Source organism: Callithrix jacchus, chromosome 4, assembly GCF_049354715.1.
Source record: "Callithrix jacchus isolate 240 chromosome 4, calJac240_pri, whole genome shotgun sequence".
NCBI classification, from domain to species: Eukaryota; Metazoa; Chordata; class Mammalia; order Primates; family Cebidae; genus Callithrix; species Callithrix jacchus.
In genome coordinates, this window is record NC_133505.1 from 76,413,232 (window position 1) to 76,425,221 (window position 11,990).

General features: G+C 41.6%; 1 long non-coding RNA gene across 1 annotated transcript; it reads left to right on the forward strand.

Annotated features, from left to right (window-relative positions):
* Window positions 1-7,415: 7,415 nt before the first annotated feature.
* LOC144582163 (uncharacterized) lies at window positions 7,416-11,671 on the forward strand. Its single transcript, XR_013534328.1, has 2 exons — window positions 7,416-7,564; window positions 9,124-11,671. It is a non-coding gene; the product is annotated as an uncharacterized LOC144582163 (long non-coding RNA).
* Window positions 11,672-11,990: the final 319 nt, after the last annotated feature.

Here is an 11,990-nt window from a genome sequence, read left to right on the forward strand (position 1 = left end):
TGCAAGAATGTAAATTTCAATACGGGAGAGATTTTAAGAAAAGATTCATAACATTTCCTTATTTTAATCCTAAAGTGGATGCAAAACAGACAAGCTGGTATTTCAGGCATGTGGGAAATCCCAGCCTGGATCAAAATGATGACAGGCAGTTTAGGCTTTGGTAGTGGTGATTGGATGAGCTTTCAGACTAACACGGGGAACAAGGAAGGATTATCCTGCCCTTGGGATTATCCCCATGAATATGTAGGATTAATTGAAAGATTTTAAAATAGGATACTAAAGAGACAGATTAGAGAGATAGCATGGATTCAACTTGACTGTTCAGGAAAACAATTTTGCTATAGTAGTTAGCATTCTAATTTTATAACTTTATTGCATATTCAACACTAATATACAAATATTTTCCTCTCAAATGGTATATACTTTTGTTATTGAAATAGCTAGTTTTATCTACTCTTAGCTTTGAAAAGAAAGGTTAGAAGAATGAATAAACAAAGGATAATGGTTGACAAGGTGAACCAAATGAGGTCTGACAACTCACCTTAGAACACTGAGGTTGTCTGACATCTTTAAATGGATGATTTAACTGTTGTGAGGAAGAGAAGTTCAAAAAAAAGCCCTGAAGGGAAAAAAAGTAAGGTCAGAGACATTTTGTTTAATGGGAAAAGAGCAGGCTTTGAAGCCAGATGGACTTTGGTACAAGTGGCAACATCATCTATAATTGGCTGTGTGGTCTTGGGCAAGTAGTGTAAATTCTCCGGGTGTCTGGGCTCTTGTTGGTAATACCTGCTTTGTGGGTTTCTTGGAAGGATTGGAGAGTGTAGGTGAAATGCCAGGAACATATTCCAGACACTGGTTAATAGTAGCTGCTGGGGTTCTAGGAAAAAAAATAAGATGCTTAGTTATGACAGGACTTTGTAGCATTTATTTTAGTGAAGATCAGTCTAATCTAATGGAGGTTAACCAGGTTTATAGGTTGAAACAAATACTCTAAGTTTTACTTTCATTTTAGTATAGTTTTATTTTAAAAGCTAGCAGGTATGGAATTAATGATTTTATATTAGATATACTGATATTGACAGGACAGAACATTTTCCTCACTGTGGATGTAACGAATGTACAAAACAGCCCTTTGTTACTTAATTTTTTGAAATGGTTTCTTCTCTTCCAAGAAAAGAGCTGGAGTGTGAGACAGAGGTGAAGCCTTTAAGTCAGATGACCTTAGTTTATTTTAGTACACTATCAGTTTCTTATTGAAAGCTAGAAATTTTAATTTCTAATACTCCAAATAGGTATGTACTTTATATCTTAGTGGGAGGCCAACTAAAAGTTAACTATTTGAAAATGTGTATGTAATTAATTCTATGAACATGGTAGCCTAATTGCTATTCTTTTCTTACAACTGGAGTTGGAAGAATGAATAATTTTGTGCTAAAGAAACATTCATCTTTCAAAATTCAAAGTTATAGATATTTTCATACTGTGACATCAAAATGGGGCCACTGAAACTCTTGGGTCATTGTTTCTTACAGCTGTTTATCCCCTCAAAGTACCACCCCTATATTATACAGAAGATGAAATTATTCTCATTGTTAAATAGAAATTAGACATTTAAATTTTTATTAAATAAAAATCTAGACTGGGTGCAGTGGCTCACACCTGTAATCCCAGCACTTGGGAGGCTGAGGCAGGTAGATCACCTGAGATCAGGAATTCAAGACCAGCCTGGTCAATATGGGGAAACTCGGACTCTACTAAAAATACATAAGTTCGCTGGGTGTGGTGGCATGCACCTGTAATCCCAGCTACTCAAGAGGCTGAGGCAGGAGAATCTATTGAGCCTGGGAGGTGGAGGTTGCAGTGAGCTAAGACTGTGCCATTGCATGCCAGCCTGGGTGACAAGAGTGAGACTCCCTTCTCAAAAAAAAAAAATCTAGCATTCAACGAATTTCTCCTCATTTTATCTGTTTAAGTGTCCAGAAATGAGAAGGGAAGTTATATAATGTGCATAGTTGGTAGTGTGAGTCCTAATTTAGCAGATAATGAAGGTGAGGGATGGACAGGTGTCATGACTCTGCTCCTCTAAAAGCTGCAGATTCAAGAATTTGAGGGAACCAAAGCTATGTGGCTCTTTTCAGTGGGTTTGCAATATGTGGTTCTTTTTAAGTCAGTGAACACCTCTTAATAGAATGCATTCAAGAGCATCAGCCCAGACAGTGGGCTGACCTGTGCTACAGTACTAATCTAAGACCAGAGTCCTCTTCATGAAAGAGGCTTTCTCACCACTTAATGTGTTTGCCACCTGGCCAGTGCTTATGTTTGGTAGGTTCTGAAATAGGTCCAAACACTTCCATTTGGGAAACAAACCACTGGGTCTATGAAAAATGGTCTTTAAATATAATCATCTCTGACAGCATGTCTGACTGTACATCGTAGCTCTTCCAGATTGCATCCCTGGGATGATGTGGAGTCTGCTGTACTGCTATAACCCTGACATTTCTAATCTCATTGAATGACACTGCCTGATCCCCAAATTGGAAACCAGGGAGCTATTCCTGGCTTTTCATTCATCAAAACATGTAATTTGATAACAAATTTGTTGATGCTATTCCTTGAATTTGACTCCAATCCCCACTTCATCATTACCTCCAGTGCCTTCATTGATCTTTATCTGTTGCAAGAAACTCCCGATTCTTCCCTCTGCCACCAGGAAGCATGCAGCCTTCACAAAATGTCATGGTGTATCTTTGTATCTTAGGTGCCTAACAAGGGTCCATAATAAGCACTTAATAAACAGTCATTGAATTAAAAAAGTGTTCAGCAGTAGTATCTTGAAACAGATGTACAGCTGCTTATAAATATACAAGCAGATATATAAGTCTATGGGTAGCTACTCATGACCCCTTTTCAAGGTAAGATTTCTTCAAGACAAATACCTTCCAAAGTGAATTATTTGTATGATAGAAAGATTTCATAAGTATTTAATGTTTTGTTTTACAAACCCAGATCATGGTTCCTTCCTGGTTTCTCGAGTCACTTAGCAACAAGGATCACTAGTTTTTAAACTGATTTAAAAGCAGTTTCAAATTCGAGGTTAAAAGGAAGGGAAGTACATGGTCCCATATTTTCCTGCTTGGCTTGCAATTTTAAATAAGATGAATTAATTTTACTTCATATTTAGTAGATCAAAGAAGTACCTGCTTCAGTGCCTGGCTGAGAGATGCCTGGAAATAAACAAGTGTGAGCACCAAACGGAAGTGTCTGTGAGAAAACCATCTGGAGCATTTGGCAAAATAAAGAATTCCCTTGGCAGTTCACAGCAGAGCTGACTTCCCCAGTTTTTACAATTTAGACAGAAATTCTGATTGACAGCAAAGGCTACTCTTTTAAGGTATGCTTTTCCTCTTAATGTTTGATTTTCAGATTGTATTGTTTGATTTCAGCTTTCCTTTTTTTCTGCATGTTGACAACAAAATTGAAACTATAAGCTCACTTATTTTAAGGTTTCCTTAAATAGAAACCCTAGGGATTTTCTAGTCCATGGAAGTAAATGATCACTTAAATTCCTTCAACCTTCTTGAGCTTGAGTGTTTTGGAGGCTTCGAAAACACTCCAGCCTAAAAGATTTTGTGAAAGGGGTGGTTCCTCATTTTGTTTGTCCTCTTTTAGCTTATGGTGATGAATTTGAATTATAAAAAACTGTAATGAGGTCACAAAATCATTCACACCAATTCAGATAGGTCAAGAAATGTAGTGCCTGTTCTTAATAGATTATCTGATCTTCATGAGCCCCGCCCTGCTTATGGTTAGGGGAATCTTCCATTTGCCAGTAGAAACTACTATTACTTCATGTTTATATTTCTCCTTTTAAACATCCAGACTATTCAAAATTCAAATCAGGACCAGTATAACAGCCTCTTTGGAATGACTATTTGATTTGGTAAATTACTAGTCATTCACATTTTCATTCACCTCTCTTTTTCCTGCCCAAGATGGCTTCTTGGGGGCATTCAGGAGGTCTCATCTGTGGCAATAGAGACCAGGTGAAAAGATATATTGGGTGTCCTCTGGATGCTCTCAAATTGGAGCTGTGGAGTGGCTGGGCTAGGCTGCTCCTCTGGACTGGTAACTTCCAAGGTTCAAGTGGTCTCATCTGGCTGTCTGAGTTTAAACCTAGTGGTGCCTATGGTGGAGCCAATAGCCCAATAGCCCAATAGCCTTCAGTCTTGAAGCTGTTACTAACAGCTTCACTTAGACTCCAAGCTTCTGTAAAGTCCTGGGCAATGTAGGAGGCATCTGATGTAGAGATTTGTCCCTGCAATTTGAATTTCATGGCCATGTGACTTTAGGAAAGTTAAGAGACCCTATGATCTTCAGTTTCTTTGTAAAGTGGAAATACCTGGCAGAGGCCTGAAGGTTATAATATTGCAATGTTTATTCCTGACACAGACTGGATAATATATGACTAATGGCTGTTAGTATAAATAGTGACAGTCTTTCCCTTTGCCCAGTTTAAGGCTTTTATTAGGGCTATAACTACAGCCTTTTGGGCTGAAGTCCTATGAGGAAGGGCCTGAGCCCAGATGACCCGCTCCAGAGTGACTACGGCTGCCCCCCAATACCTCACTCCGTTGACTATAAAACTGCTGCCATCTGTATACAGTACCTTTTCCGGGTTCCATAAGGGAACGTCAGTGAGGTCCGGTTGAGTGGTTTAGATGACATTTATTTTTTGTTGACAGTTATGTATGGGTTCTTCTGGCTTACTATTAGGCAGCAGTGTGGCTGGATTTAGGACTGTAGTTTTCAGGAACTTGATGCGGGACTGGTCCAAGAGTAGAGCCTGGTACTGTATATGCAGGCATTAGACATCCACTTTCCTGAGCCCTGCGGAGTAGTGATTCTACTGCATCGGGTGCTACTAGGTTCAATTCCTGTCCCAGAGTTAGTTTGTCTGCTTCCTTTACCAACAGGGCTGTTGCTGCCACAGATCGAAGGCAGGCTGGCCATCCAGAGGCTATAGGATTAAGTTTTTTTGATAGGTAGGTGACTGGCCTGGACCATGGTCCTAATGTCTGGGTGAGCACCCCCTTCATGATTCCTTGTTTTTTATGTACAAACAACCGGAAGGTTTAGAAATATCTGGCAAGGCCAGGGCTGGGGCCGAGGTCAGAGCGGCTTTAAGTTTATTAAAAGCCTGTTTTACTACTGTCTAAATTAGGGGTTGATTCCCTTCTGTGCAAGCATACAGAGGCTTGGCTATTTCGGTAAAACCTTAAATCCATAGCCTACAGTTCTTTACTGCCCCAAGGAACTCTCGAACTTGGCGTTTTGTGGTAGGGGTGGGTATTTGTAGTACTGCTTGGACTTGGCTGTGCGCCAGCGCCCAGTTGCTTTTTTATATGATAAAGCCCAGGTAAGTAACCTTTTGTTGACAGAGTTGGGCTTTTTTGGCCGAGACTTGATATTCCAGAGTTTGTAAAGTTAACAGTAACAACTGGGTGGCTTCCTTGCAGGCCTCTAGGGTTTTTGAGGCCATAAGTAAGTCTTGTATGGCTCCAGGAGTATCCCTGTTATTAAAAACCTTCTGGCAATATCCAACAATTGGGTCAAATTCATTCCCTGGAATTTATCTGGTTTTTGTAACTTTTTCCTGATAACGGGCTGACTAGGAGACAAAGGCTAAGTTCATGGCCCGTTGATTTTCCGGGCCCTCAGGGTTTATAGGAGTATAGGCACTGTATGCCTCTTGGAGGCTTTCCAGGAAAGCAGCCTGCGACTCCTGCAGGCCGAGTTACTGTTCCTACCTTGGAGAGGTTGATGGGCCTCCTTGCCACCCCCTTAACTCCTGCTAAAAGATACCAGTAAAAAGTGTTCAGAGCCTGGTGACCCCACAAGATGTTGGGGTCCCATTGGGGTTAGGTAGAGGGAAAAACCTCTTCAATTTGGTCCCGGTTCTCTTCTACTGTTCCTCTCCCTGGACTTATGATGGCTTTCAGGACTTCCTGTCTAATTCTGCCTCTTTCCTCTGTGGTGAACAGAATCAGTAATTGTTGGCAGTTGTCCTCAGTGGGGCGATGAGTCTGGAGTACAGATTCCAAGAGCCCTGTTAAAGCCTGGGGCTTCTTAGAGAATGGGAGATGTTGAGCCTTCTAGTTATATAAGTCACTTGATGAGAAGGGGATGTGAACAAAGAATGGGCGGCCCTGATCATCTTCCCGCGTAGGGGGCGCCTCTCGGAGAGGAAGGACCGCTGGTGGGTGTGGAGCCCTGCTGCATGTGTGCAGGGGGGACAAGGGTTGGTTACTGGTACTGTCTGGGGGAGGATGCCGAGGCCCCAATTTGGGGGGCCTTGAGTATGGTGGAGGTAAATCTTGATTTTCTGCCGGAGAAGGGAGTACGGCTGGCACTGAAGGCGCTTTCTTGGGGCTTGCCGGCATAACTTGTAACCCAGTCTGCTTTATGCAGTGTTTAAGCCAAGAGGCGGGCTGCTGAACTAAACCTAGCCACTGGTCAATGTACAGAAACTGATCTGGGTGCCCAGGGGAACCTGTCACCTCATTCCATACAGCCTGGGTTACCTTGGGATCATATGTCCCGGTGCCTGGCCACCCCACCCCAAATGATGGCCTCTCCAATTTACAGAGTGCGGAGTTTTTTCGGGGTTAGTTTTGCCCCATATTGGCCTGAAAATCTAGCCTTGAAATTGGCCGTTATGCACTGGAGGGGGGTGCAGGGCCGGAAATCACACGATTCCATCTGGTTTCTTTTTTTAACCTACCAGTTGTTACCCGGATCTGTTTGCTTTTATAGTACTTCCCATTTTGGAAAGCGTTGTACTCATGCCTTGCCTTTCCAGCACCGGTTTAAGTATGCCTCTGCAGCAAGGTCTTGTAAGGAGGGGGCAACAAGCTTGATAGGCTTCTCCCTGGCGTGAGGCAAGGAGAAGGGCGGAAGTGGCCAGGGGTGTAGGTCGACGTCACGCGCATGGGACCACAGCGGTGAATGGTACGCTTTTTAGGAGATAAAAACCGCTTTGGTAGGATTTTCCCTTAGATGTGCCCTTAAGTCCAAGGGCTTAGGGAAGGTTGGAAAATGACTCAACAGATGAACAAAAGGGCCAGCCAATTAACCAGGTGTGAATTTTGAATCCACCATGGCTTAAAGATCACAGAACTTTTGCCAATCAGTTTGTATTGGACGGCGGCAACCCACTTCCCAACAGTCAGGATGGTGCCAGAATGCTGAATTGGGGTGTGTACCGGAACAAGTTCCTTAGCAACACCGAATCTCCTTTTGGCCAAAGGGGCAATTTTTTTCCGTCCTAGGCAGGCTTGCTAATTCCTTTCCTAGCGCCTGGTTCCCAAGGATGGAGAAAAACTACATCCGAGCCGCCGAGGGCAGAATTTCCTTTCAGACCTTAGAAGAGGGGCTGTGCAGGAAGGGAGGAGCTGGGCAACTGCTCCCGGGAACTGATAGTTCCCGGGAGGGAGTCGTACTGGGGAACTGCTGAGATGGAAAACAACTGAAAACTGAATTACCCAAGCCTCCATAACGTCTCACGGTAGGCTTGCCTAGTCACAGATTAACGACCGCGGTTCTGTCTCTTGACCTAGGCTTCTGACAGACCAGCCCCCCCGCCCCCCACCCCGCGATTTTCGGAGCTGACTTACCTCCGGAGGTTTCCAGGACCCTGAGGAATTTCGAGTGAATGTCCGCCGGGTAGTCGCCCGTCCTCCACGGGGCTGAAATTCTGGGGCCCTGGAACATCTCAGGGGACGCCTCCCCTACATGTCCCTGAGGTGGGAGCCGCGGCTGGGGCGAGACTTCAGGGATTTTCTTTGAGTGATGACGGAAAATCTCCCTGGGGCCTCCAAGTGTTGGAATCGAGCAAGCACGAAATCACTACTGAGACAAAGACTAGGCCAAATTACAGGGTCTTTATTGCCGGCGGCCACGGAGGACTCGCGGCCCTCTAACCCATGGCCCGGAAAGGAGGGTGTCAAGCCCTTTTATGCCCGTAAACCACCTCCTGGTTGGGGGTGAGGGTGAGGGGCTTTGTACATTCTGATTGTTACTTAAGTGGTTCACAGAAGTTAAGATAAGCATTTGTTTACACATTGTCTGGGTAGGGTGGAAATTGTAATAAGTAATTAAGGACTGCAAGTAGCAGGGGCCAAGATGGCTGGGTTGGGACTGCTTGCCTGTCACATTAGGGTTACAGAGAGCAGTTTTAACAGAAAGCCGAGGTATGGCTGAGGTATGCCGTTTATAGGGCAATTACCATGTCATAGTAGCACCTAGAAGATCCATCTAACTTGGCGTAAGTGAAAAACCTAGAGAGAAATAACTTCTCTTCTCTATGACATAATCTTCTTAATAACAGGAATCTGCTCCTACATCCTTTCCAGAGTTCCATTTTCACTGCCTTTCATAGCTTACAAAATAGTCAAAAATCCTCATAAACATTAAGTAGGAAATGCATTTCTACTTATTTTTCTGTCATATTAATTTCAAGTATTTTATCTGTCATCTTAAGTGTTATATTTTCTGCTTGATCATTTGATTGTGGCATCTCTAAAATAAGCAATTAGATCATGTTCAACACAGGGAAACTAGTCCCTTGAATTTCTCCCTTACTGATAATCTCTTCCACATCTTTCTGTTATCATTGCTTTCTAATGATTCAAAGTAGTTTTCCTACCCCTAAATTCATTCATCATGTGAATATCACCATGTGAATAATCCTTCTAAAGCTATTCCTTAATCAAATCATCCCCCTTCTCAGAAACCTTCAGTCACTTGGCTTACTAACAAACCTAAGATTCATTAGTTTTCCAGGGCTGGTTCCATTCTCTTTTCTAATTTCCCACTGTTCCCCTGTGAATGATACAAGTATTTGGCCACTACTTCATTCCTCTCCTACCTCCACCTTTTCCTTCTTTGCATTCCAGTTCTCACCCACATTCAGTTTGCATGCCCCTCCTCCACCATCACTCACAACAGGTGTGATTCCAGCCACCCACTGAAGCATTTTTTCTTTCCCTTCCAGTTACTGCTGCATTCAATTTATAAACTCTTAAAAGGGCTGGGCTTAGTTTGTCATCTTTGTTTCTCCCACAGAGAGGCCTCAACACAATTTGAGTGAATTCACAGAATGAATCATGCAAGTTTATGTGGTTGAGAAGCAGAAGAATAAGGACCAGAATCTCTGACTCCTCATTCTATTACTTTTTACACCACGGCTGTTGCAAAAATATCCCATAGGGCTTTGAATCGCCTCTAGGAGAAGGATGAAGAGAACACGGTGCTCCAAACATATAAAACTGAATCAAAGAAGGAAAGAAGCAGTAAAACTTGCTGCAGGGAATCATCTTAGCAGAAAGATCAGCTTAGATGCCTCTTTACTTCTAATCTCATATGGTGGTAGAGCAAACGGACTGTGAAGTTCCCTATGGAAATTGTTACTATTCATTAGATCTTTTTACATACACTTTTTTTTAGAAGGATCCTGATTGGAGACTTACAGTATATTTTGTGCATGGTCAATTCTTTGTAAGTGGGTTCAAACTTTGTGTTGAAGATTTTTACAAAATAGACTTTTGTACAGCACTTTTTTTGAAGGCATTAGCTTCCAAATGCATTTAGTATGACACATTCACCAGGCCACCCTTTAACACCACTATGTTTGAGAAGAGCTGAATACCATTTTGACCAGCTTGGTTATGACACTGCATGTTCCAATAAAACACAGTCTGTCTTTGGGTTGGCTTGGCCGTTTCTATAGCTCTTATACTTGTCTCCTCCTTGTGCCAAATTATACCTCAATGTTCTGACAGGTAATACTAGAAAGTATACTGTCTTGGTTGCAGCAAAAGTACATTTCTGGTGTGGACAAAATGTGGCCACTTGCCTGTGACATGACACGCAGGTGGATATATGTACTTTTATTAATGTCAGTTGAAGCAGATGGACAAAACACACCATGTGGTGGAGGCTACTGACTGCCCTCCTTTTCATTGTACAGATGTAGCTGAACACATGGTTCTTCAGTGAGAGACTCATTTCCCAGCCTTATTACAATTACATGAAGACTTGTAACTATGCTGTTGGGGTAGAGTGAGGGAATGTGGTATGTGCTGCTTCTGGGCTTGGGCCTTATACTGGCTGGGTGCTCTTTTCACAAGCTGGAATTTAAACCTGCTTCCAACTCTGCTCAGCATGATCATATTTTAGAGCATGAGAAGGCAAACATTTTCTTCACATAAAAGGGCCAAATAGTAAGTATTTTCAGCTTTGTGACCATTCAACTCTACCCTATGATGTGAAAGCAGCCCAAAAATGATATGTAAACAAATGGGCATGGCTATATTCCAATAAAATGTTACATGCAAACCCAAGTGGCAGGCTGGATTTGGTCCATGGCCTGTAGTGTTCTAATCCCTGGCTTGTGAAGAAACTGGAAAGAAACTGGGTAACCTACATGGCTGCAAGGAACAGAGCTGCCCCAGACCAGACCACTCTTCTCCAGAAAGTTTATAGAGAGGGAAACTTTCTTTTAAGCCACAGTACTTTGGGGCCTCTTTGTGCAGCAGTTTGGCTTTTCCCCTACTCAGTACACATGAGCGGGCACTGTTGACATTTTTTAGATTCAGCTTCACATTTAAGAGCAGGAAGCTTTAGTCCAGAACTCCAGCCATGTGAGATTGACTCTTCACTGGGTCTTATATTTCCCCAGAAGGCTCGAAGTTATTCCATCCATTTTAGTTAAGGAAGGTAGATTAGTTTTGTCAGTAGTCATCTGTCTATTTGGATTGTCTTAACCTTTCTTGAAACCGATGGAGGTATTCCCAGGGTCTATTTGAAGACCCCTGAGCTGCCTGGGGAAGCATAGCATGCGGATATAATATGTGAAGGAGGTAAAATTTTTCTTTGGGGATTTGTTTGTTCCTCCTTTATCCGAATTCCTTTTATCCCTCCTCAGATCTCTCTCCTATGGCTTAGTCTTAGAGTATTGGTTTTTCTTAGCAATAAAGTTATAGCTCATAAAACTTATGTCATTTTTGTTTTGCTTTTTCTATTAAGTTACACGACCTTTACAGAAAATTTGGAAAATAGAGAAAAACTGAAAAGTTACACATGGTACAACTCACAACCACAATCATAGGAAACAATTTTAGTGCAATTTCTATACAGTTTTGGCTTGTACTGGGACATAGTTTCAGAAAAAAAAAAAAAAAAAAACTTCAAAATTCAAAGGGGTAAGATTCCATAATTAAAGCTAATGGAATTGGTGAATGATTAACTATTTCTGCCTGAATGTTAGGGGTAATATTCCAGTTTGATCTCAGAGTAAAAATTACTTTGAAGCAGAGAATAAGGAAAAGTCATCCCATAGTAAAAGAAAAACACGGAGGCATTAAAGTGTACATTTCTATGAAGTATTTAATAGTTGACTATGGTCTTGAGTATTAAAACTTGGTGCTCCAATTTTCTTGTTTAAGCATTGGGAATGGTCCTGTCTTTTATCATTCTAGAAAATGGACTATGTGAAGATAAGCCATGTTCAAATACTTTGAACTTTTGAAAGAAAAGGAACCTAAAGTTCTATGGTATAATTAAATATCAGATTTTTATCATTCTTATGATTTTATTCACTAACAAGATAAAATGCTTCTAGTCCTTTCTGTGAAAAGTTTACAAGAAAAAAAGGTATCGTGTTTTAATATTTGTTTTATCATCTGGACTTTTAGTCATAAGCTATTCAAAAGTCATTCTTATTTGAGGTTAAATGAGAATGATATTCATTTAATTATTTTTGGATGTTTCTGACTACTATTCATTCCTCAATACTTACACAATTTTCAATTTCAATCATTACTTTGGCTGTCTCAATAGCTATATAATATTCAAGTACTAGTCTTGTAAGTGTCATTAAAACTCATCACTACCGTGTATTCAAAAAATAAACATTTCAGTTGTAGACACAA